This window comes from Uloborus diversus, chromosome 7 (genome assembly GCF_026930045.1).
Source record: "Uloborus diversus isolate 005 chromosome 7, Udiv.v.3.1, whole genome shotgun sequence".
NCBI lineage: Eukaryota > Metazoa > Arthropoda > Arachnida > Araneae > Uloboridae > Uloborus > Uloborus diversus.
Genome location: NC_072737.1, coordinates 113,714,263 through 113,739,410, shown reverse-complemented (window position 1 = coordinate 113,739,410; position 25,148 = coordinate 113,714,263). Strand labels below are relative to the sequence as shown.

Here is a 25,148-nt window from a genome sequence, read left to right as displayed (position 1 = left end):
TATTGACTGCATGTAGAAGTTGATTGTACTTTATTAATTTGAACATTGTTTGACAGTCTTTATGCAGTTAAGGTCGTCGCTGTACCACAGAGGGCCTTTCTAAAAGTCGTTCATAAATTCTCAAAATTCTTCTAGATCATCCCAATGTTCTAGAAGGATCTTGAGTGTTGCCTGAAGAAAGTGAGGTGTCAAAATAACAAGTATTTTGGTAAACAATACAAAACCCAATACAACTATTATTGGACGGTACTGACAATAAAGGCCGAAGAAAAGGTAAAGTGAAAACCAGAGCTTTTCATGAAAACTGGTGTGAATCTCTTGACTGGGATTTCAACTTTTTCAGACACTTTCCTATTTCCGTCTTAAAAAGTACATAGTCAAGTTTTTTTTTTTTTTTTTGGCTGAAACATTTTATATGCAGAAATGTTTTGATAGCGTAAGCATAGAGAGAGGTACTTGTATAATATGGATACATTACAGGTCGCCACAAAAGCAAAACGGGGAAAAAATCCTTTATTGCTTAAACCGGAGTAAAGTATTTTGTGATTGCAGAAAAGTAAAAATATATGTATGCATATACGTATTCGAATAGTTTAATGTAGCTAAGTTGATATTCTTTCGAACCGAGTCCTTTACAATGGGAGGAAAAAAGAAAAAGACAAAAAACACTCTCAACGGGATATTCTCTCGTTCATTCACGCTCACCACGAACAATATGAAAATTGGTGATGCCATTATCTCAGAAATGAATTGTTACCCAATCTGGAAATACCCCCATTGACTGCAACCGAAAATAGCTGTTTCTATCCAACATTTGACCTGAAGTCCTTGGCCAATGTCAGCTAAAATAACTGTTCGCTCTTTCAAGTCGAGATTCTTTCAGAGATAAAATGAGGTTTGTTTGAGTTGTTTCCTCCACCTCTCGGCTGACCAGCAACAAATAACTAACGCCCAGTGCCGCCATTACGAAAGACTGCTTCAAAAATAATATTTTCTGAAAGAGTCCACTGAAGGTAACGCTTTCACTGATTGAGAAACGAAATTTCAGGTGATTTCAGATTAGGCGCTGAAATTGTTTATTTACAAAGAACTTCACTGCTACTAATGGTTATATTTACTTGATGTCAATTTTCTTTTTATGCTGGAATACGCTATTCTCTCATTGCAGAAGTAAAAAAAGATCTAATTTCTCAAAAATTCTGAAAGTTAGTGCACTTTACTTGGCTCAGAAATGTTTTTTGTTTGGATTTGGAGAAAATGGTATTTTTGTAATAATTTGATATTTTGGGAGTTTAAAGTAAATTTTTTGTACAAGAAGCTAAAAATGATTTTTGGCTGCGTTAGTAAACATGATTTCGACAAATCTTTTCTTGAAAAATTTTCTAAACATATCCTTCTTTTAAAAAAATAAAAAGTTGAACTCTTAGAGCAGGAATTAGTGACTTGTGGAAGCAAGTGCAATCATTGACTTAGGAAAGATTCCAAGTCACATGGTTCGACTACGACGAATGGGAGACACGTTTTACGTGAAACGAGCGAAAAAAATCTGATTTCTTCCCAAATTTTACTTATGCTAGTATTATATTACATGACTTGAAATCTTGCTTCAAAGTTTGAATGCTTCATGTCTCCACCTTTTATCCCTTCTCAATGGATATATCTATCAAATTGAAACTATTAGTTTTAAAGCATTACTTTTTCTTTTTCCTATACACGTAGAAAAATTAAAACAGAAAAAAAAACAATTAAAAATACAAATAAAAATTCCAGCTTGCGCCTTCTGTTATCCTGTGTATATCTTAAATTGTGATAAATTTTCGTTCTTATAATTATCATTTTTACTTCCTTTTACAAAAAAGGAAGTATTGTATTCGCGAAAAGAAATTCACTCAAATTTCAGCCTTAATTTCCATTTTGCTCACCCCCGAATTAATGTTGAGTTTATTTTTCGACTCGACCACACGCGGATAAGTGCCTATGAACGTATAAAAACTCGAAGTATCCATTTTGACATTCCTCGAATTAATTAAACGACTTTTCTCGTGACGTCCGTATGTGCGTATGTATGTCGCATAACTCAAGAACGGTATGTCCTAGAAAGTTGAAATTTGATACGTAGACTCCTAGTGGAGTCTAGTTGTGCACCTCCCCTTTTGGTTGCATCCCAGTGTTTCTAAAGGGGTCTTTTGCCCCTTTTAGGGGGAAAATCATTGTTAATTTTGATGTATACTCAAGTGGTGTTATAATTTGGCGGACACTTGACGATATATCGCCAGCCTTTTGGTCACTAAGTTTTGTCGCCAAGTTGGCGACAAATTTAGCGATTTTTTTTAAAATCTGTTTTAATTTGACCACTGGTGGTGATATTCAGAGTGAACTATTGAATCACATTAAAATTGCCAATAATAGGAAAATGACATTAAAATTGGAGTAAAAGGAAGTCATGTGATGCACACATAGCTCGTTAAATTTCAAGAAGCCAAGAAATGTAATATTGCCGTACTTCTACTGAGGAAATAAGATCTTGCTTCCCCTCAAGTAGCCCTTAACTGAATAAAAAATGTCAGAATTTAATTGAATTCTATGAAAATTGCATTTTTGCTTTTTCACATTAACGTGACCAGACTGTCTTAGAACCTCGTTTCTTGTCTTAGTGAGTCATCCTGACCACCAAATTCAGAAATAGTCTTGACATTTTCATCAAACACCTTATTTTTTTAATTTCACCATTTATTCAGAACTTTTCCAATAAAATGAGATTCAGATGTTCTACAAGATGTCCTTTCTTAAGATGTCCTTATGATTTAAGATGCCCTTCTCTTAACAGAAATCTAGACAATTATTGAAATTGTTATGGTATCATAATCTGAAGTAATATCTGGATGGTGGAAAATGTGGTACATAATATTTAGTTGGATGTATTTTTGTTTGAACGCTTAATTGAGGGCGGGAGAATCCGAAACATTTTTCCTTTTGGTAATGTATTTTAATTTTCTCCAATGATGTTAAAAGGTCTCAGTGTCCAAGAATAAGTTCGCTATAACTGTCTTGCAATGTTATATAATAAAATTTTGGTCCGTGACATCGTTTGGTGGTTGACACCCACTCATTATAAGCGCTATTGCACTGTACATTTAAACACTTGAATATAGCTTCTGTAATTTTCCACTAGTGCAGAATGGTCTAGTGAAGTTAATAGTAACTTCTTCGATTACGGCAACTATTTATATGCAGAAATTTTGTTACATGCAGAGATATAGCTAGAGCCTTCAACAAGGTGTGAAAATGCTCCTTGACATTTTTAGAGGAGTGAAATATACGAGAAAAGGGAGGACCATAATAGTGCGATGGGAAGGTAAAGAGCAGTAAATGCAGCAATGGATGGTTGAGATATTTGAAGAAATGCGTCTTAGATTCCATACTAACAATAGGGAAATGTAGGAATTTGACTTTTTTTCGTGCTTTATTTTCAGTGGAAACTAAATGAGCAAGCTTGTACCATAAAGCTAACGTACAATAGATAACAAAAATGCAAAAAAAAAGGGAAAGGAAAAAAATATGTTCCCTCAATAGAACAGTAATCCATTCCCGTAAGAGGAAAAAAAAAAAGAAAATACTAAAAAATAAGTCAGCAGGGATCGCAAATGTACGTACTTTATTTTGATTTTTTTTACGTTAGAAGGCTGTGCATCTTTAATTTTAAAACGTAAAACATTCAAACATTATACATATTTTTAAAAAATCCAATATTTTTTTCCTCTCCCACATTTTCTACAATGCCAAATGTTTATTTAGTATACAAAGCGTAATAATACGCCTGACAAACTTTTTTTAGACATATTTCAGATATTCGATGCGGGAAATACGCCTGTAGAGGCGTTAAAAATATATTTGATTACTTGTTAGTGATTGGTTACCCAAAAACCATTATACACTTCTGTTTGTGAAAATTGCAACACCATGAAGGAAGCATCATAGTTGAATGAAACGTAATATACAGTTGAGTGATAATGGTACAAATAAATTATTACATTTTCAAACCAAACAAACAATAAAAAGAGATAGAAATTAATATTTTGTGTGGCCACCACGCGCCGCAATAAGAGCTGCTACACGACTCGCCATGGATGAAACAAAGTTTGAATATCTGCCTGCGGAAGAGTATTCCATATTGTTTGTATGCGCAACTAAAGTTCGTCTGTCGAAGCAACAGGACGAGGATCACGAGCGAGACGCCGCCCAACGAAATCCCACACATGTTCAATCGGTGACATATCCGGGGAATATGCAGGTCAAGGAAGAAGCTGTACCTGCTGCGAATCAAGGTAGGATTTGACAGTCCTGGTGACATGTGAACGGGCATGATCCTGCTGGAATACAGCCTCTGGCAATCCTTGCAGGAAAAGAATAGCTTGGGGCTGTAAAACTTCGTTTATGTATCGGGTACTGTTCAAATTGCCCACAATTCGTAGCAATTGTGATAGTACATGATATGCTATGGCACTCCAGACCATAACTTCGGGTGTTCGTCCACTGTGGCGTTCGATAATGCACTCCGGAATGTGCCGTTCACCGGCATAGTGCCTGACACGAATCGCCTGACACGCCATCATGGTGCTACAAGTAGAAGCGAGACTCGTCAGAAAAGACGACCTGCTGCCAATCAGCACGCCAGCTCCTATGCACATTGGCCCATTGTAGTCGCAGGCGGCGATGGTTTTACGTGACAGGAATCCTGTATAAAGGAATCGTGAGTTGTCATCAAATTTCGGGGTCCACTCCCAGATTTCCAAGCTGTCCCACTCTCGTCCGTCCACTGATTCCAAACACGCGTGATTGTGCTGCTGTTACGCTGCACACGAGCCGCTACTGCACGATGAGACAATCCAGCTTCACGAAGGCCGACGATTCTGCCCCGTTCTAACTCCGAAATTTGCTCAAATTTCGCTTTCTTTCGTCGAAGAGGCTTAGTAAAGATTCAGTTAACGTTTACTCTAGCATATAACCACCGAATCATACACGCCTCTAGACGCTACAGCCAAAGATATTTCACACGCAAAGATGTCCTACTTCGGTAGAAACGTATGTAACCTTCCTTTCAACCCCTGACGGAATAGTGGTTCGACCAAAAAGCCGACATCCAGGAACAGGTTGGCGAGACAAGTTTGGGAAAAAGCGTGCTTGAATGATCGAAAAGGCACTAAATCGCCAATGCTGATGTCGCTGCATCTGCAATGCGAATCCGGAGGTGAAGATGTTTTCTCTATTTTCTCCCCTCTGCGAAAGCGCTGAAAGGGAGGTAATTAAGCCTCATTTGTTCGCTGGTTCATTGCTAAAGGGTAGTAAAAAAGTCATTGTAGAATCGTCAAGCGTAAGTTATTACGTTAGCGGCACGTGATTTAAAAGAAATGGGGCGAAATTAGAATGGCGCAAAAGTATGAAACGAGTAAAAATTTTGAATCCTTAAAATAAATTATTTTTGCAGGAAAAAAGAAAACATGCGTTGTTTTTCACTTCGAAATTTTTTTCTCTTTTGTCCTCTTTTTAAATCACAATTTGCTTAACACCAAGGCCTGTCATCAGTCGGTGGACCCTGGTATCAGATATTATAAAGAAACCGCTTGTGAACCCCCCCCCCTTTTCACTTATTAATTTTTACGCGACATTTTTACCTCTTACACACTGTCAAAAATGAAACGCTCTATTTTGACGATTCGGCAATCCTCGAGCACTATTTCGTTATTTTCGACGATCCTTTCGTCACCGAATCACGTGATATTTGACGAAACCAGAAATCTCAAATTTTTGACGAAATTATTTCGTTCCAATTTCGTCATATTGCAGTGCATTCTGGGAATTTTCGTTTCAGTCTTGTACTTGCTCGTTAAATTATCTTACGGAAATTATCCTACAGGATTCATAAAAAAGGTTAGTATTTATTGAAATTTGTATGTGCAATGTGCCTTCTTTTATGTATTGTTACATTTTTGTTTAGTGTTGTGTTTATTGTTGTATTTAAAACACATTAAAATTGAAAACGAACGGTTCGATTAGGTTTAGAATTCTGTTTGTTGTTAACTTTGAGTCACCTCCACGTTAGGCTTAGCCAGCGTTATTTTTTTTTCATTTGAAAAAGAGAATATTGGTTTGTTGACATTTATTTCCAAAAACGTACTTCCTTTATTTCGTTAAAAAAATTACGAACATGACTAAAGAATTTGTACGAATTTAAACTTACAAAAAAAAAAAAAAAAAACACTCCACCGTAGCTTAACTAACACAGATGATATACAGCGCTTTTATAAATGGCATAGAACTTTGAAGCTTTTAGTTTCAACGAGGAATATATTACATGGTTATGTGTTTTCATTCTTCTCCATGAATTTTACAAAAATAATTCTATTAAACGAAGTGTATTTTTTAGTTTCATAGTTCAAATTTGTTTCATTCCGCATTTTTATTTTCTTAAAAAAATACTATGTACCAATCCCCCAGTAAGTATTGATATTTTTTCTTCTTCTACTCTACATTTAATGTTTTTTTCAATATAATAATTTATACAGTAGTTCCCAAAAGTGTTCGCAAATTTATCATTTTCAATGAAATATTGCTGTACCCATTAGTAAAAATTAATATTTTGGAATGGGTAAACAATATTACAAAACTTCGTGAAATATTTAAGTAGCAAAATAAAATTGATTTTGAAGAAATTAATAATCAAAAAGTATCAAGAACTTTATAACACAAAAGTGTTCGTAGAAAATATTTTAAAATAATTGTTTAGCAATCTTTGAATAAAATCGATGGAACTCGAGGGAAAAAAAAGCGCTTGATGCAATAAAAAGTAAATGCAAACCGTTTATATTAGCTTTTGGATCCGAAATGATACCGTCTTTTATTTTGTTAAGCTCGTAGACAAGACTTTTAAATGCTTACCCCATGTTGTTTATATAATCTCTTTCCCTGCAGCAGATGTTTCTAGCAATAAGTGCTTATGTTCATTATTTGTGGAGCCTTTTTTTTTACTTGCATAAAACATGAAGTAAAGTAAATATCAATTTAATACAAATCATTTTAAGATAGAGAAAATATTAATTTCCATAAAGAACTCTATCTTTGTGCTTGATATTTCAGCAGAATATTTTCAATATTTTTAAAAAATTTTCCGCAAATTAAAATAAATTATTGAAGGTAGAGTTTTAATGTTTAACCTCGATTTAAAAAGAAAAGATAGTATAGCAGCATGTTTGAAAATTGTAATAACAATAATAAGCATTTTTTGTTTATTTTCCCACTTCATACACTAAATTTATAGGTTTTTCTATGTCAATTTGTGTTACATGATTTGTCATAATTATGAATTTTTCCATTATACATAATTTCTACAGCTAAAATAAATGCAGCATTAATTTCATTGCCATATTTGCCGCCTGAAGGTATTGTCAACAAAAAGTGAGAAATCCCGGTCTACATTAAATCAGACTAAGAAGCATTTTATAGATGAACTTCCAATAAATCCAAATTTTTTGTTGGAGCTGTGATTTTGCTGGATACAAAGTAAAATGTCTGAAAATTTAACCGAACTTCAATTGAAAAATTGAAAGGATAATGAAAATATATGAAAAATTAAAAGGATAATGAAAATATATGATAAGAAGTAACAAGCTTTGCTCACCACACTGGTCCCTATTTTCATTATAAATCTTTGGAAAAAAAAAAATCCATTGATATCAGTCAATTAGTTCTCAAGACACAAACAAACAAGGAAATGCACTTTGTTATTGGGTTTCCCCTATCTTTGGCAGCTCTTCTCCCTTGGCGTTTTTTTTTTTTTTATTTACTGCGTGAAAATTGCATATTTTAAAAATCAAATATGCTTAGTTAAAAGGTGCTACTCCCTTCGTCTCCGTCCCAAACTAGTAAGTAGAGCTACGTTTGAATATTTTTGTACTAGTGATTGATTCTGATGATTTTATGATTTTGTTCGAATATTTTTTAAAGATTTCAAAGTACTATACTATCAATTAAAAACTTTACTTGGCAAGCATTCCCTCTTAAAATCATTACCAGCTGAGTTAAAAAAATCCGAAGTACACACGCCCCTAAGCTACGCCCCATTTTGTAAGTACTCTACCCCCAGTATAGCAGAAAAATCAGTTTTTTTTCTACTAAATCCCTATCCATCAGCTAGAAGGTAGCTTTATGTAATTATTAGTTAACTTATGAAATGGAGCGTAGCTTCGAGTGTTGGAGCCCTGGGTTTTTGACTCGAATTTGATAATGGTTTAAGGAGGTAAAGCTCGGTAAGTAAATGTTGTTTATTGATAACATAGCACAATAAAATCTCTGAAAATAGTGCAAATAAAATCATAATCACCAGTTTCAGTACTACTTAATTCATAAGTACTTTATTGGAACTAATTTGAGTAGGGGGAGAGAGTACTTCAGAAAACATTCGTGAAGAAAATGGAACACGAAAATCGAAAAAAAAAAAAAAAAAGAAAAGAAAAACGGTGTATTTTGGCTATTGGTTAAAATAAAAAATAAATTTAAAAAAAAAAATCACAGATCAACAATTTTCGCACTTTTGATTTTTTTATAGCTCAAAAAAATGAAAATTCACGACTTGATGTGCAAAAGAATTAACTCGTTTAATGGCTAAATAATGCTGATTCTCGATAAATTGAAGAAACTCTCATTCTAGAATATTATTCAGAAATTAATTTCTATATATTAGTCTATCTGCCTAAATAAAAATTTTGTTCATCCGCTGTAAAAATAACTCATTCTTGCAATCTGCTTGAAAAAAAGCTGTCAGCATTGAAATCATCATATATTTTGAAAAATATGAAAATTAAATCAGATGCTTTTCAAAGTCACAAGCGAATCGTAGCTTTTTAACTTAAGGGAAAAAAAACTCAGATTTTGAAAGATATCGTGAAAACATGTTTTATTTCAGAAATAAACTGATGAATTTAATCGTAAAACTTTCCTCGAAATAGAAAAAAGATCCATGTGCATGAGGGCATACACCCATGGACTTAAACCTTTACTTATTATGTTATATATTCTCTTTTTAAAACTTTTTTTAGGATGGATCCAACATCACGGAGATAATTGGAACAAGGACAGACGAAGACTTTTTCATAATTATAACAATATTCTAAATGTTCTTATATTATACATTGATTTCATGTTACACATGTATGGAAATAAAAATAAAAACTTAGGGGTGAAAAGCAAAGGTATATTTTTATAATTATTTAACAAACATTACACTAAATTAATTTTGCCGAAAGATTTATTTCACATCTGCATTTTTTTAAGATTTATATTTTCAAATACCTTTTGCAATTTTGGCAGAGAATTGTTTTCAAAGTATGAAGTATGAAATGCATGCAATAATAAAATTCCTGTATTAAAAAACAGGAATTTTATTATTGCATGCATTTCATGTGGCCAAATAAACATTCTACATACAAGCAAAATTAATAAAACAAATAATTAATTGGAAAAAGAAAAAGGTAAGCTTTTTCTTAAGATTATCTAATTTTATTTTCTGTATCTAATTTTAGAACAAATATGTACTAACTTAAAGTTGTCCAATTTATTGTACTTTTTCTTTGAAATTTGTGGTATAAGTTGGATAAAAATCTTTTTTTTTTTTTTTTTCTGGAATTTTTCATGCGATGCAATGGAGAAACTTCTCAGCAATTTTCTCCCGAGCATATATCGATCTAACTGTGCATAAAAGTGGCACATGATTTATTTTTCCAGAACCCAATGTCTGCTGAGGAAGTAGCACTTTTATATTCCCAGTAGGGGCAGGGCGATGTAGGAATTTCTACATCGTGATGCATCGCCGTCCTTACATCGCGATGTAGCGATGTAGTTCAAACAGTTTGAAATATTCTTTCCGCTTTAGGGGCACCCCTCCTCCCCCAATTAGGGGAGTTTTCCTTACAAAAATATAGGCTTTTGTCAGATCTTTTTCTAATTTGGCACATAGGTTCTTTAATCACATGGGGTAGTACCCCATATGAATACTACCCCATTTGAAACTATCCTATGTGGATTTCCAGCATCAAAGGATATCTGGGCCGAATCTGGAAAAGATCCGACGAAAACTGGATTTTAATAAGGAAAACTGCTATGGGGTTTGCCACACATAGCGGGGCGAAAACTACACTATGAGAATGCCGAAACATCAAAAGACAAATGTACCAAATTTGGAACAGATCAGAGAAAAACTGGGTTCTTTTAAGACCCCCCCCCCCCCCCCCCACACACACACACACGTGGTTTTCCACTCCATAGCGGGACGAAGACGGGAATTTCCGAGCGTCAAAGGATATCTGTGACAATTTTGGAAAAGGCATGATAAAACTGGTTTTTTGTAAGAAAACCCCTCATTTGGTGGTTGTCCCCCATAGCGGGGCGAAAACCACCCTGTGAGAATTCCTGAGCATCAATGAACGAACCTCTATGCCAAATTTTGGAAAGATCCGACAAAAAATGAATTTTTTTTCAAGGAAAACCCCATCGGGGTTGCCCCCCCCCCCCACCCATACATTGACGAAAGCTAACCTCCGTGAATTCCTGAGCATCAAAGAACCTCTATGGCAAATTTAGAAAAGATCGGAAAAAAACTTTTTTTTATATAAGGAGAACCCCCAATGCGGTGTTGCTCCCCCCCCACCCCAACATGTAGGGTTGAAAACTACCATGTGTGAGTTCCCGAGCATCAGAGGACCTCTGTTCCAAATTTGGAAAAGATATGATAAAAACTGTTTTTCTATAAGAACCCCTACCGTATGGGGGTTGCCCCCCATAGCGGAAAGAAAACCACCCTATCAGAATTCCTGAGCATCAAATAACGAAACTCTACCAAATTCGGAAAGATCCAACAAAAACTGGATTTTTTATAGGAAAACTACCATTGGGGTTGCCCTCCCCCCCCATAGAAGACCGAAAACTACCCTGCGTGAATCCCCGTGCATCAAAGAGCCTATGTGTCAAATTTTGGAAAGATCCGACAAAAATTGGGTTTTTTCAACCCCCCCCCCCCCATCGCCCCCCCTCCCCTTATAAAGTGATGAAAACTACCCTGCGTGATTCTTGAGCATCTAAGAACCTCTGTGGCAAATTTAAAAAAGATCGGACAAAAACTTTTTTTTAATACGGAGAACCCCCAATGTAGGGCTGTCTGTCCCCCCCCCCACCCCCCACATAGAGGGACATAAACGACCTTGTGTGAATTCCCGAGCCTCCAATAACGAACCTCTGTGCCAAATTTGGAAAATATCCGACAAAAATTAGATTTTTTGAAGGAAAACCCCCATTATGGGGGGGGGGGGGTAATTAGATATCATGGGGAGTTTGATCTGCAATGATTTGTTTTACCTTTTTTAAGAAGTTGTTTGTTTGCATTTTTACATAAATAAAAATTTGCTTGACATATTTTATGTGCCTCTTTTTTTTAACAATTACTTGTCTTTTTTTTGACGGGGGGGGGGAGGGGGGCTGCAGGCCCGTTGTTTCAATTTTTCACCAAATATGACAAAGAGTCTGTACTCAATAAAAATTTTACAGAAAACGAACTAAAACAACGGCCAGTCATGTATAAAAACATGAATGTTCAAAAATCAAGACGGGAGGGGGGGGGGGATCACACGCACACGAATCTTATAAAATACAGTCGAACCTCGTTATAACGAACTTAAAGGGACCATTAAAGTCGATTATTATAAAAAGTTGGTTCGCTTTATCCAAAAAACAATAAACAATAAGACAAAGATTGCAAAAAAGTTCATTTCAGCAGTTATTTGTTTTAAGCGTGTTCGAATTAACGAGGTTCGACTGTATTCTCAAAAAAAAAAAATAATAATGTGCTCAAAGAAAAAAAAAAAAGGAAATAAATTTTCTTAAAAATTTACGAAATTAACGTCCTCATATATGACGAAATTAATTGACGAAACTAATGCTCTCAAAACTACGAAAATGATTGTTAATTTGACAAAACTAGAATGAAGAAATATTTCGTTACATTTGACGAAATTCGCATCCTCAAACCACTAACAAAAGCTGTTTCTTCAATTTGACGAAATGTTCGCTCGGAGCATATCCCTGGAAGTGGTTTCGTCAAAAACGAAGAAAATTTCGTCAAATTTGAAAGTCCATTTCTGAGAGTGCATATCCCCCCCCCCCTCTCTTAATTCTAAAATGAGAGCACTAGTGGGTTGGTAAGATAACTTTATATCAAAAGTACTAAATAAACCATCAGCAGACTTCAACATATTAATTAATTAGCTTACTAATTTACATCAGAACTAAACATCCGAAATCTACATATTTTATTTTAGTTACTGGAAAAACCAAAGCATACTATTTCATTGTGTTCGTGTGTTTTTCACTGTGGATTTTTGCAGTCACGATGTTCTAGACTTTTGATAAACGCTAAACACGTCTGTGATTTGTTCCCAAACGTGCTAAATACCCCTTATGTTGTTGTAAAACAATTGTTAGAAGATCTTCGAAAAAAAAATCATCATTTATTGAATTACCTTCTCAAATCAATTTGGTCAGCCTGAAAAATTGAGACGGATGGACATTCTCCCTATCCAATTCTAAGTTCCGCAATAATTCTTAAAGCACGTGAATCAATTATATCACTGATTTAGTAGCGATAGGCAATTTGCAATTATTCCAGTACATATGCATTTTCTTAAAATCTGAGCTCCCGTTATGTGTGTGTGTGTATCTGTCTGTCACACTCTAACGCCGAAATGGATGGACAATTTTTATTAAAAAAAAATTTCGAAAGGAGAGTTGATCGAGAGTGTTTTTAGCTAGATTGCGTCTTTGGATGACATTAATTAACGAAGATATTAATTAAAAACCTATAAAATATTTTTCGCGATTTTTGCAGTGAGAACATAGTTAACAATTTTAAAATTTAATACCAAAATAAAGAGAATTTTTTTTTTGCGTCTGATAAAATGTGTTTGGAGCTTCTATCTTTCATAAAATTCGAATTATGACGTTTTTTAAAGCAGATTTTAATAACGGCTAAGCCTTTATTCACGCGATTGAAAACCGAATGGGGCTGTTTCCTTCAGTCAAAAGTAGTACTTTTAGTCACTAAAATTGATAGAATAAGCAAAAAAATAAATAAATAAATAAATAAATAAAAAAATAAATAAATAAATAACTTAACCCAGAAAATTCTTTCATTTTCCCAACAGTTATTTTTTAATTCATTTTTTAATATGTCCGATTTTTCAAACAAGGCCTGGTCTTGGTGACGTCACAAATGATGCTCTTTGACGCATCTTTGTACCGCGTTTCCACGTTATGATAATCAAGAAGCGAATTAAAATTGCGTTCTACGCTTGCTATTAACCATATCGTTGCCAATACACGTGAGTAAAGATGCGAATTAAATATTTTGCTCTGTGAATGGCAACACAGAATGGCATTTCATCATTTGTGATGTCATAGACAAGAAATGTAAACAATGAAAGCGCGCAGATTTTAGCATTTTTTTTTTTTTTTCAAATATTAAACTGCATCAAATTATTTAAAAAATGGTCAGATCCTCTGTTTTTAAGCATGCTCTTTCAGAAAAAAAATACTTTAAAATTTTGGAAACGACCCCATTCATTGTTGGCCAACAAGGAAATTAAAAGCAGTGATTTAAAGTTTTTATCTGTTGCAAGTTTCTATTTAATAGCAAAAAAAAAAAAAAACCTTGACTTTGATTTTTAATAATATAAGACTTTTAAAAGGATTTTCAATTTTCCCTCTTGATTCTGCAGTTGCGACTCAATCGGGGTTTTTAAAAAATTTTAATTTTATCGTTCCTTGTCAATATACGCATTTGCGTTTTATTCCGCAATTTTAACTTTAGGACAATAAAAGTCTTCAGATTTCAAGCGATAAATGTTCGCATTGTATCCTTATCAACTAGAAATCAGTCCACAAACCTTTTCCACGACACATATATAACTTTATAACTTTTTCCTGAAAATCACCTTTTCGGACAGCGTTTTTATATGAAGAAGGTTTTTCATAAAAGTACAGAGATAAATACAGAACGTCATGTAACACTTTTAAGAGTTTTTTTTTTTTTTTTTTTTGAACTACTAAAGCTTAACCAAAGAGTAAATATTATGTTTATTTTGCATTCAATATTATAATGCTTCTTGAGAACACAAAAAGCGTTTCCCCAATAAGAAAAATATGCATGTTTGAACACTCAAAGTTATGATTGAAAGCTAGATAATGATAAGAAATTCTCTTCATGATTTGAGCCGCACTTTTCATTTGTGGTGTCATTTTCTTGGAATTTTCGAAAACTACAGGAATGCTTAAATTGTCTTTTCTGACCCAGAAAAGTTTTTTTGTCCTTTTGAGTGCGTTATGAAAAGTGCTTAGTATTTTTAAAAAAAAAAATTCTGTTATTTAAGCACTTTTATTATACTTGGCCTGATTGTCTCGGAGAAATCTGAGGCCTGGTTTTGCTCATATTTCTATTAGACCACTTAGAAACTTCGCGATTTCACTAAATGATTTGCTTAATCTTAAGGTACAACTTAGCGCTGAAAAAATAAAATTCTAAAATAAAATAATTATTTCAGTTAAGATGGAAAACAGCAAGTTTCATGTAACTTCTCCATTAAATGTTTAAATATAAAACCCATTGTTACAAATTTTGTTGCCTTTCAACACTAATGTTAAAAGCAATCATAATGAAAATTTTGAATCAAGGCTCCTCTGAAGCAAGCATGAAATTAGCAAACATAAATCCTACAGAGAAACAAGGATTAAATTTTAGTGCCTACTGCCTAAAGTTTTAGACACGTACATAGGTTTTTTCCCTTTTAGTGGGGAGCATTTATATTAAAAACGTGAGGGTAAAATTATTCTATTTCTGAAATACATTTACACTAAAAAGAATAAAAGAACAGAATGCTTTTAAAAATACCAAGCACTTTTCATAATGCACTCAAAAGGACAAAATAACTTTTCTAGATCAGAAAGGGCAATTTAAGAATTCTTGTATTTTTTCGAAAATTCTAAGAAAATGACACCACAAACGAAGAAAAGTGCGGTTCTAGTCATTTCAAACCAAACTTTCCCAATAAGAAAAATATGCATGTTTCAACACTCCAAGTTATGATTGAAAGCTAGATAATAATAAATCCTCTTCATGACGTGAGCCCCACTTTTCTTCGTTTGTGGTGTCATTTTCGAAAACTACAGGAATTTTTAAATTGTCCTTTGTGACCCAGAAAAATTATTTTGTACTTTTGAGTTCATTATGAAAAGTTCTTGGTATTTTTTAAAAAAATTCTGTTATTTGTTTGTTTACAAAATAAGTCAATTTTTGTTCTGCGCACTTGGTTTGTAATGGAAACACAATGTTGTCAGCCCCACTTAATCTTGTAACGGATAAACGAAAACCCCGCTTATACGAATAAAATCTCCAGGAACCGAATATTTCCCAATGTTAGACATTTCGCAATGTTAGGGATCCCGCTTAATCGAACAATTTCCCCGGTTAATCGAATAATAGTGATCAGCTTTCGCATATGTTTTAACTCCTGAATTTATCTACATTTTTTTATGTGTACAAGTGTGGGTTGCTTTGAATAAGTGATTTAACACCTCAACACCACTGAAACTACCACCCCTGATTCTTTATTAATGCTTTTGCTTATAAGGTTTGACTGTAGAGGACCCCCAAAAAAGTTTATTTAGGGTCTACATTAGTCGGGCCTTGAAAATATTACATACAAAGATCCAATTCGTCACACATCACGCAAAGCGAATATATGCGTTGCAAGAACTTACAAGTTGACCGTAATTCGTTGAAGCCTTTTTACTAAACTTGCTAGATATTTACTCCATTTAGGGAGTTTTTCTGAATGTAACTAGACTGCTAACTGACTATAGCAGAGCAAATATGCTGGAGGCAGTCCTTGTTTCAGAAGCCTACATTTTGATTTAGAAATGTATAAAATGGAGTTAAAACTGAATAATTTGGGTAAAACAGCTGAAATTATCTGAAAACTAGAGCTGCTAGAGAAAAACTAATTTCATATTTTGATTCAGAGCCCCAAACATATCTAAAATCAGTCCTCAAACTCTGGGCACCAAAAATACATTTTTTTGTGCTGTAAAGTAGATGCTGGGACACTTGGTGTTCCTGTCAAAGGGGTAAAATTAAGCAAACGAAATATTAACTACTTTCAAATTTATTTCTTCGTTTAAACCATTTCTTTAAATAAAAAAAAGAAGAAGAATACTCCCCGTAGCAGACCAAAAAGGTTATTTTGTTTTTACAACCTCAATGATATACATCAGCAAAAGTGGAAATAAATAATAATGTTTCTTCCCTCAATGATCAATAAAAGGGGAAATTTAGGGCGAATTTATTCTGATTAGTAGATGCATCAGTTCGGAACTCCGTAATCAAAAATTAGTGAAGAAACAAATTTCTCCCATCAACACAACGCTCAGGGGTCGAACGGCGCGATGACACTTCTTCCAGGCCCACTCAAAGAGAAAAATCGCGGTATCAGTTGCGGTTTTTCAACAGTAGCGAATGAGTACATTAGTTAAAAGAGAAGAACCATTGAACATCTGGAACTCTTCAAATCTTCAGATACAAAAGGCTTTAGAATCTCCAGAGGGGTCGTGTCTCCCCAACTCCCGCGAGGAAATGGCAACCCTCCGCCAAGCCAGTTCACCGTTGGCGACGAATTTGTTCCTAAATGTCGGCTTTAGTCTCATATCATGTTTCCGTTAGTATTTTTTTTTCTCTGCGGAGCTTACAAACTGGTCTCGAAGTGGAACTTCTTCTCCCTTTATCTATATTCTTTGCTACAGCCGTCTTTTTATATTCTGTTCGAACCGCCGTTCATAGGGCGCTGCTCAGCATACGCATGCGCTACCGGTCTGCAATTCTAATCATTTGCATATCATGCCCTACTTTACATTTCCTGCAATTTTCAGCTCACTCGCGTAAGTCTTTCGTGGTGTTGCAATTTTCACAAACGGGAGTGTAATATAAAGTACTTTATGCATATTTCTGGTGTTTCCCTACTTATAATAACAATTGTTGCTATTTTTTGCACTTATCAATTTTTAAAAACTTTTATTCGACAAAGTTTAAACGTTTACAGTAAGAATTTCTTTTATATATAAATCAATTTACTTTTGACGCAGTACACTTCTGTATGCAAAGACTCTTGAAATTTTATTGCATTTTTCGCCGAACAAATTACCGAATCGTAAAAATAAGATATTTTAAACGTTCTCAATAAATGCACATACGCGGGTTCATAATTTTTCTCAAAATGGTTGTTAAAAATACTTAATTGGCGTTATAATTACCCGCATCCATAAATGTAATTGCTGATCATAAATTTCCGAAGTAATTAGTGATTCTCGAAGCATGTGTTTACATAAGGGAAATAAAATCTGCGAGACGCGTAAATAAAATTTTCTTTACTTGAGTAACCAAAAGCATTGACGTTGGGTTATTCGAAGCATTCATGTTTTTATTATTCATAGTGGTTCTCAATCTCAACCGATGCTGCGCGTAACCGCTTGGGGTATGAAAGTATGTAAGGGTTACGCGGATAATTATCAAAAATTATACAAAATTATATTGATAAAGCTTTAATTTAGTTGTGAAAAATTTTTGATTTTTATCTCGTGAGTGTTTGTGTGTGTGTGCGAGAGTGTGTATGTAAAGGTAACGCGGATAATTTTTAAACTTTATACAAAATTATATTGATAAAACTTTAATTTTGTTGTGACAAAATTTTGATTTTTATCTCGTGAGTGTGTGTGTGCGAGAGTTTGTACGTAAGGGTTACGCGGATAATTATCAAAAATGATACAAAATAATATTGATAAACTTGCTTTCGTTGTGACAAAATTTTGACTTTTATTTCATGAATGTGTGTGTGCGCGAGAGTAAAATCGTTGAAACAGAAGTACAGGGGGATTTCAAAAGAGTTGTGGGGTTTCAAACCAGTATGTTTTTAGCGTGAAAATGGTGTCAAAACGAATCTTCTTTTACCTTCTAAAATCATTCTAAAGATATTCTATGTGCCCTCCTCCTAACACCTAACGATATCCTACCTATACCCAAACTCTTTCCAAACACGTTGTAGTATGACTACAGTCAGAGAAGCAATTGTTGCATTAATCCGATTTTTCAGATTGTCCAGATTAACTGGCAAAGGGTGGGGGGGTGGGTATAAGCACGTACCCATTACATACATTTACAAGAAAAAATCACATGGTGTTGGCTCCGGTGACTTAGGGGGCCAATCATAAAGTGCTAAATTATCTATCCCTTCATAGCCATTTTGACTAATTGAATAATAAATATAACAAGTGTAACACATACAATAACGCGTCGAAAAAAACCTAGTGGTAGCCAACTGAAACTTTACAACTAGGTTCATTCATGTTCCACCAAAAGCTGTACGGCCGCAGGCAGGTAAAGGGCAGTAACTGCAAAATTTTCATTTTCTTCCATTTCGTCCTCTATTGTTCGTTCGCTTTATTGCACAACCTTGAAAATTTGTTTTCCGGTTTGAAAAAAAAAGAACAAAACTAGCGTCTAATTCCAAGTTTTCCCTGTGGTTAGTGTTGAATCCAAAACGCGCTTCTTCAAATATCTCGAAAGCTCATTTCTGCAGATACTGTCGTTTACCTGTCCACGGCAGTGTATTGTAGACCAGGGGAGTGCCGCCAACTTAAGGAACTTACATTTTTATCACCATCGAAAAATCGTATTTATGAGCTAGATCAATATTTTGGATTATTGTACGCCATTTTAAGAATGTATACAAAATTTGTTATTAATAAACCTATAAAAGAAATAATCATAAAACATCAATTTGCCAACCTCTGCACTGCGGCGGTATTACCCAGGGAGGTGGGGAAATCCCGCCATGGACCTGGGCTAATCCCGTCACTAGTCAATATGACTAAAAGACTAAGCAGGAAAATTTATTGAAAATCCTATATGCAACTAGCATTACAATATAGGAATTGAAAAGCAAAAGACATGACATTTTTTGTTTATACGAGTGAAAAAAACAGTATTTTGAATTCATCTGATTTTCTTAAAACTTACAAAAATATTAAATGTAGTTTTCAACTGTTTCATCATCGCTACACTCTAAATGCACCCACTTGTCACAGCAAAGTACATCTGTATCACAGATCGTTCGTTCCATACTTATTGCATATAGCACAAAGTTGAACGTTTGGATCGCTTGCATCAAAAAGGTCATCATTTTCGTCGTCGTCACAAAACTTTTTGACGTCGATGTCATCTTCATCTGAAGAGTTTTCAAAACTAAGAAGTTGCTTGCCCCTTTTCTTAACAGATTTATTCATTTTCTTTTGCCGTGTTGTCCCTTCTTTCTCTTTCTTCGCCTTGGATTCAGTTTTGATGGACACTCCCAAAACCTTTACTGCAGATTTTCTTTTGGCTTGTTTCTTTTTCAACGTCTTCTCCTTTCTTTTAGCTACTGATTCTTCCAAAACTGCCTTCATTGGGGTTCTCATTAGAATTGACAAGTGACCTTTTCTTTTAGAACTTTCCTCTACTCTTTCTGCTGCCAATTTTGGAATTGGTAGAAACTTTTCTAGCGATTAAACATTTTTTGAAGCACTTCCTGAACGGTCTTTGATGACAAGGTGCTACATCCAGTAACTCACCTTCAGACGTATTGCTCGCATTTACAAGATTATTTCCTTCACCAGTTTCTTCTGTTAAAATTAACTTCTGTTAACTAACTCTTTTTGCTAAGCACAATTACCAGAGCGCATTTTCGATCCTTTAAAAAATTGCTTTCGACCTATACAGTGGAAAGATGTTTCCGGGGGTAATGCCGCCACCATGGCGGTATCACTCCCGGAGAAGTGGCGTCATAACCCCGAAATGACAAGATGGAAGAAATGTAGATTTAAAGACATTGAAACAAACGGAAGTGATCAATATTGTTGATTAAAATATAGGCTAAAATATCTTGTTAAAAGTTGTTCATAGCAAATGCGGTCACTGTAGCATCTAAAGGTACATACCTCAGCTTATTTAAAGTGGAAAAATAAGATCAAACTTCTTCAAAACAACGTTCGTCTCTATAAGAGCAAAAGAACGGACGCACTGACTGCCATCGACTTGGGGGCATTGGTTGTAGCATCGTTCGCTACAGGTCATGAGCTGTCAGTCCTGCTATCCGGTTTCCTTGACTAAAAAATCAGGGGTGGCGTCATTTTCCCAGGTGGCGGTAATTCCCCGGTCTACCCTAGGTCCAATGTACAAAATCTCCAAACAAGTTGCCTTATGAAAGTCCACCATTTTTTTTCTCTCGAAAGATTTTTTTCTGAGAAAAACTAGTCACCACGATATACTTTTTAGTCGTTCGGGATTTATCGGAGCCTGACTGTAACAATAAATGTTTAATTGAGTTTAGATCAAATATCCATTATTTTGCATACAACAGAAGAAATAATTAAGTACGAAAAACTAAATTCTAACTAAATTACTTTTTGCAGTAATGATCATGATGAATTATTTCCCAGTACACGAGCCAACAATTTTTGTTTCAGTTGTTAGTTGAGTCACAAGCTTTAGTTTGAAAAATTTCTGAGAACATATTTTGGCAAAAGAAATAAGTATAATTTGCTTTATACAATCACGGCGGATTGTTATGGTATGCCTTTTGATCTTTCTTTTGCTTCTAGAGATTACAATTTGAACAGCACAAAATTTCAATGGATGAGACCATTAAATGGATGCAAAAGAATCTTATCTTTCGGCTCAGTCTATCTTCTTTGGAAGGAGATGCAATAATAGAAAATAATTTCCATGTTTCGAGGAATAATTTATTTAAGAGTTTGCTCGAAGCTCTTGTCGTACGAACCTTCAACTTGCTGGAGAAAATATTAGGTTGTTGTGTATTCAGCAATTATATTTAGAAGAAAAATCTCCCAGAGAAATTTAACTTCCCTCTATTATTCTTTCTCAAAGCGCAATTACGGCCAGAGGTTGATGGCTTTCTGAAATGCCTTGCAATAACAATGGATTTCTTTTTTAGTGTTAATGCTACCAGGGGTAAAAGTTTTTGTCTGTCAAGTCGCAAAAAGAAAACTAACTTAAACGCTTGAAAGACACTTGCTCCAAGAAGGAACTGGTTTAAATTTAATAAACGAAATGAGGAGTTTACTTTCAAAATGGGTTACATCCCGACTTACATTTTTTTGGCAAAGCGAAGAAAACGTTTTACGCACAAGCACTAACTGTTAGAATTTCGAATTTCTTACGATGTTTTGGTTGAATAAGTGACTATTGGCATAGGTGTGATCCTTTTTCTTCAATTTTACCAGACCTAAATTGCTAATTTTATTTTGGATAAACTATTTCTTCTTGGTGTAAAACAGTGGATATCACCCCTTTTGCAAAAAATCAAGCATTTTCTTCAGAGATAAACTTTATTAAATTGAACCAAAATATGCAACATTTATATATATAGTTATAGCTTGACAGCAAACATTTATACAATCCAAACTGTTTTTGAAAATGAAATTTGCAAGTTTAAGCATAAATTTAATGGTAACTAGATTTTTCTGCTTTAACTGTTAAAATTAAACAACGATGCAATTTTTTTCACTTTTCATAAGGAACAAAACACTATTTTTTCTTTCTGTTTATCTAAAAAAATCCATCTTTTGTTTGTCAAGTTCAGTATTTTGAACCTGACACAACTCAATTCACACTCAATCAATTGTACTATTTTTTTTTCTTTTTTTGAAGAAAATTCACTTTTGTTTCAGTAACCTGTATTTCAAAATATTTAAAAATTCCTTTTTTTTGATGTGCTGCTATTTTTACATTTCTCAAGATTTGTCGTTGAAAGATAAAACTTCGAAATCAGTGTGACGAAATACTACTGCTTGAACTTTAAAATATTCATTTTGTTTTGAGAAATTTGAAATAATTCTTTCACATCTAATCCACTGTTCGATAATTCTTTAAGAAAACTTTTTGTTACGTTATGTAACCTGCGTACTTTGTTACGCTCTCTGTAAACAGATTAAATTCAATCGATTGAATTAGATCGTCCGGGCCAGGCCCGAACACTCGTTCAACTGGTTACCAGTTGACCGCTCTATCAATCGAGCTATTCAGTTCAGCCGCAAGTTAAACTTATCACTTTACCCGAAAAACTCGTTCTGAAGCTTTTAAACAGGTTTTTTTTTGACAGAAAAAAAACGATTTTTAGACATGGGTCTATTTTTCGTCATTAGCCAGCATGATAAGCTTTAAAATGAGGGGTAAATCAAAGAAATTGATCAATAATAGAAGAAGATCTCGCATAACGACAAAAAAACAGGCTACAGAAATAATATATAAAAATGTTCCATTGGGCTTAAAAATGCTCATAACTTTTTTCACTGATTTTACAGCCTTTTTTTTTTTTTTTGAAATTCGAAGGAAGTAAATGAATTCCAGGGGTATTTTTCGCGGGCTTTCGAAAGGGACTTTAATCAATAAAATTGGATAATTATTTCGGGTTGAAGTAGCCATTTAATGCCATATTTGGATCCCAAAATTAAAATGCGAACGGTTCGGTTCTTTTTTTTCATTTGAAAACCCCCTTACGTTCCTTCTCGGGTGCCCAAGTACCTCCCTGCCAAATCTGGTCCATATCCGACGAAAACCGATTGGTATAAGGAACATACATATATATAGTACATATTCTTTGTTTTATTTACGGTAAGTGCTCTAGTAGTCGGTTACAAGGACATAAGCTGTTTATAAATATAATATGTATAATCAGTAAGTTGTCGCCCTATAGCCTGGGTTAAGGCAGAAATACATGAAATACACCGTCAATTCCAGCCGAGGATTGCAGTTTCGTGCTTATTAGCACTCATCAGCCCGGCATAGGAGTGACTGAGCTGGAGGTGGAAAACCTCTTAAGGAAGCCTAGAGTGCCAAACAAACTGGTAGCTAATGCAGAATTAGGTTTTCCACCTCCAGTTCAGTCACTCCTATGCCTGGCTGATGAGTGCTAATAAGCACGAAACTGCAGTCCTCGGCTGGAATTGACTGAGCTGGCGGTGTATTTCATGTATTTCTGCCTTAGCCCTGGCTATAGGGCGGTAACTTACTGAATATACCTGCCTTGCCTTCAATATTCGAGTTGAACCGAACCATTGTTTCGGTCACTCGTCTGGTCAGTGCTAATTCTGCATTAGCTACCAGTTTGTTTGGCACTCTAGGCTTCCTTAAGAGGTTTTCCACATCCAGCTCAGTCACTTTTATGCCGGGCTGATGAGTGCTAATAAGCACGAAACTGCAGTCCTCGGCTGGAATTGACTGAGCTGGCGAAGTATTTCATGAATATGTATAACTCAAAATCGGATATGATTCACTCCCACATTCCTTTACTTCCGCAATTATCATCCAATAACAGTGAAGTTGTAATTAAGTAGTAATGAGTCATTTTATTTTAAATGGTGTGCCCATCATCCTAGTTTGCGATTCTACTTTTTTTTCTGTTTAGAAGACACATCATCTTTAAATGTTAAGTACCCATCTTTTTTAAGTTCTATTGTAAATTCGCTTTCACTTATGTTTTAATGATTGTATAACATAACGTTTCAATTAAAGAATAACTCCTTCTTAGACTCAATTATTTTTAGAGGGGTGGCCGACCACTGCGTACTGAATTCTTATGCATTTCCAATAGTCGGTTATGGCAGATTGACAACTGTTCTATACTGGATTTTCTGAAGTTCATCAAACAATAATTAAGATAAAGTATTGACACACAGTGGCAATTTAGCTGTTTTGAGTAAATATTCCCTTTCTAACGTTATTTCTTCAAAAGAAAATGTCTAAATTTTGTGCCTTAACTTTTTTTGACAAATAGAGTCGTTTCATCATTTTACTGCTTCTAATGTTGGTTTTAGTGAAGAATTCTCAAAAACAGGGTTGATAACAGGTTTGTAAATTCAGTCTGTCGTTGCGTTTAGAATATAAGTTCTAATACTCAACTTGTCATTAATGTTCTTGTTGAAAGCTGTAAGATTATCTTCATGACATCCCCCATTTCTCAATTTCATTTAAACCATATACAATCCGGTCATCTGGGCAATAAGGGGGGGGGGCAATTAATCCTCTGTATTTTCAAAACATAAATTAAATATGCATTTTTGGTTGTATTTTGATGCTTTTTTCCTATAAAATGCACTGGATTTATTTCAGTTTTCGCCCCGGTTCGGAAAATACATAGATCCGCCACGGGTGGGCAAGAATGGTAAAAGTAGCCCTAATTAGGTGCTGCTCTACTGCAGGATTTCAAAAAACCTTTCACTGAAAGCCTATACCTACAATTCGTACTTTACATGCGTTTTACTCAAAAATTTTAAAACGTTCACTTGCATCCCTTTGCTTTTTACTTTCTTCTTACATAATTTCACTCCATATTTGCCATTACTGCGCTATCTTAAGAGTGCAATGAAAAATCCGTCTTAGGTTTGAGTCCTCGCAATAAAAGAGAAAGTAATAAAGAAGGTTAAAACTTTCCAAACAAGGTGTAGGAGTGGCGGAAACTCATTATGTACCGCTACTGCAAGGACATTAAAATAAAGCGAAACAATAAACTGGAGGCAATTAAGATAACCGCTGGAGAATTTTTAATATTTCAGAATGACTAAGTGCTTACAAGAAGCCATCATTATTTCGCAGACAGAAGAAGTGTAGATGGAAGATACAGCTTCTCCGTTGTCAATGTTGGATTGTTGGGAATGGGTCGTCTAATCAGCCATCTATTGTCCAGCCATCTTGTGCCTAATGAGGATAAAGATTAACTGAAGAAGCAGAAGAACGGAAATGGTTGTAACAAAGCTTGGTGTCATGCCTTTAGGAATCTTGCGAAACGGTTTCGCTTTTTAATGTGGCAATGCTTTATTCCATGTCATCTTCACTTTTCATTTAATCACTCTGTTGCTTTTAACGGGGCTGAGTCTTGGCTTCGAACCATTTGCAGACCTAGTGCATTCCTTAGAGCTTAGCAACATTATTGCATGTGGCAGCGCTACCG

The 25,148-nt window shown here is 34.6% G+C and overlaps 1 protein-coding gene across 1 annotated transcript in view; it reads left to right on the top strand.

Moving 5' to 3' along the window:
- Nucleotides 1-25,148, top strand: part of LOC129226365 (rap guanine nucleotide exchange factor 2-like) — a 458,437-nt gene that overhangs the window by 28,642 nt on the left and 404,647 nt on the right. The window lies entirely within an intron of this gene.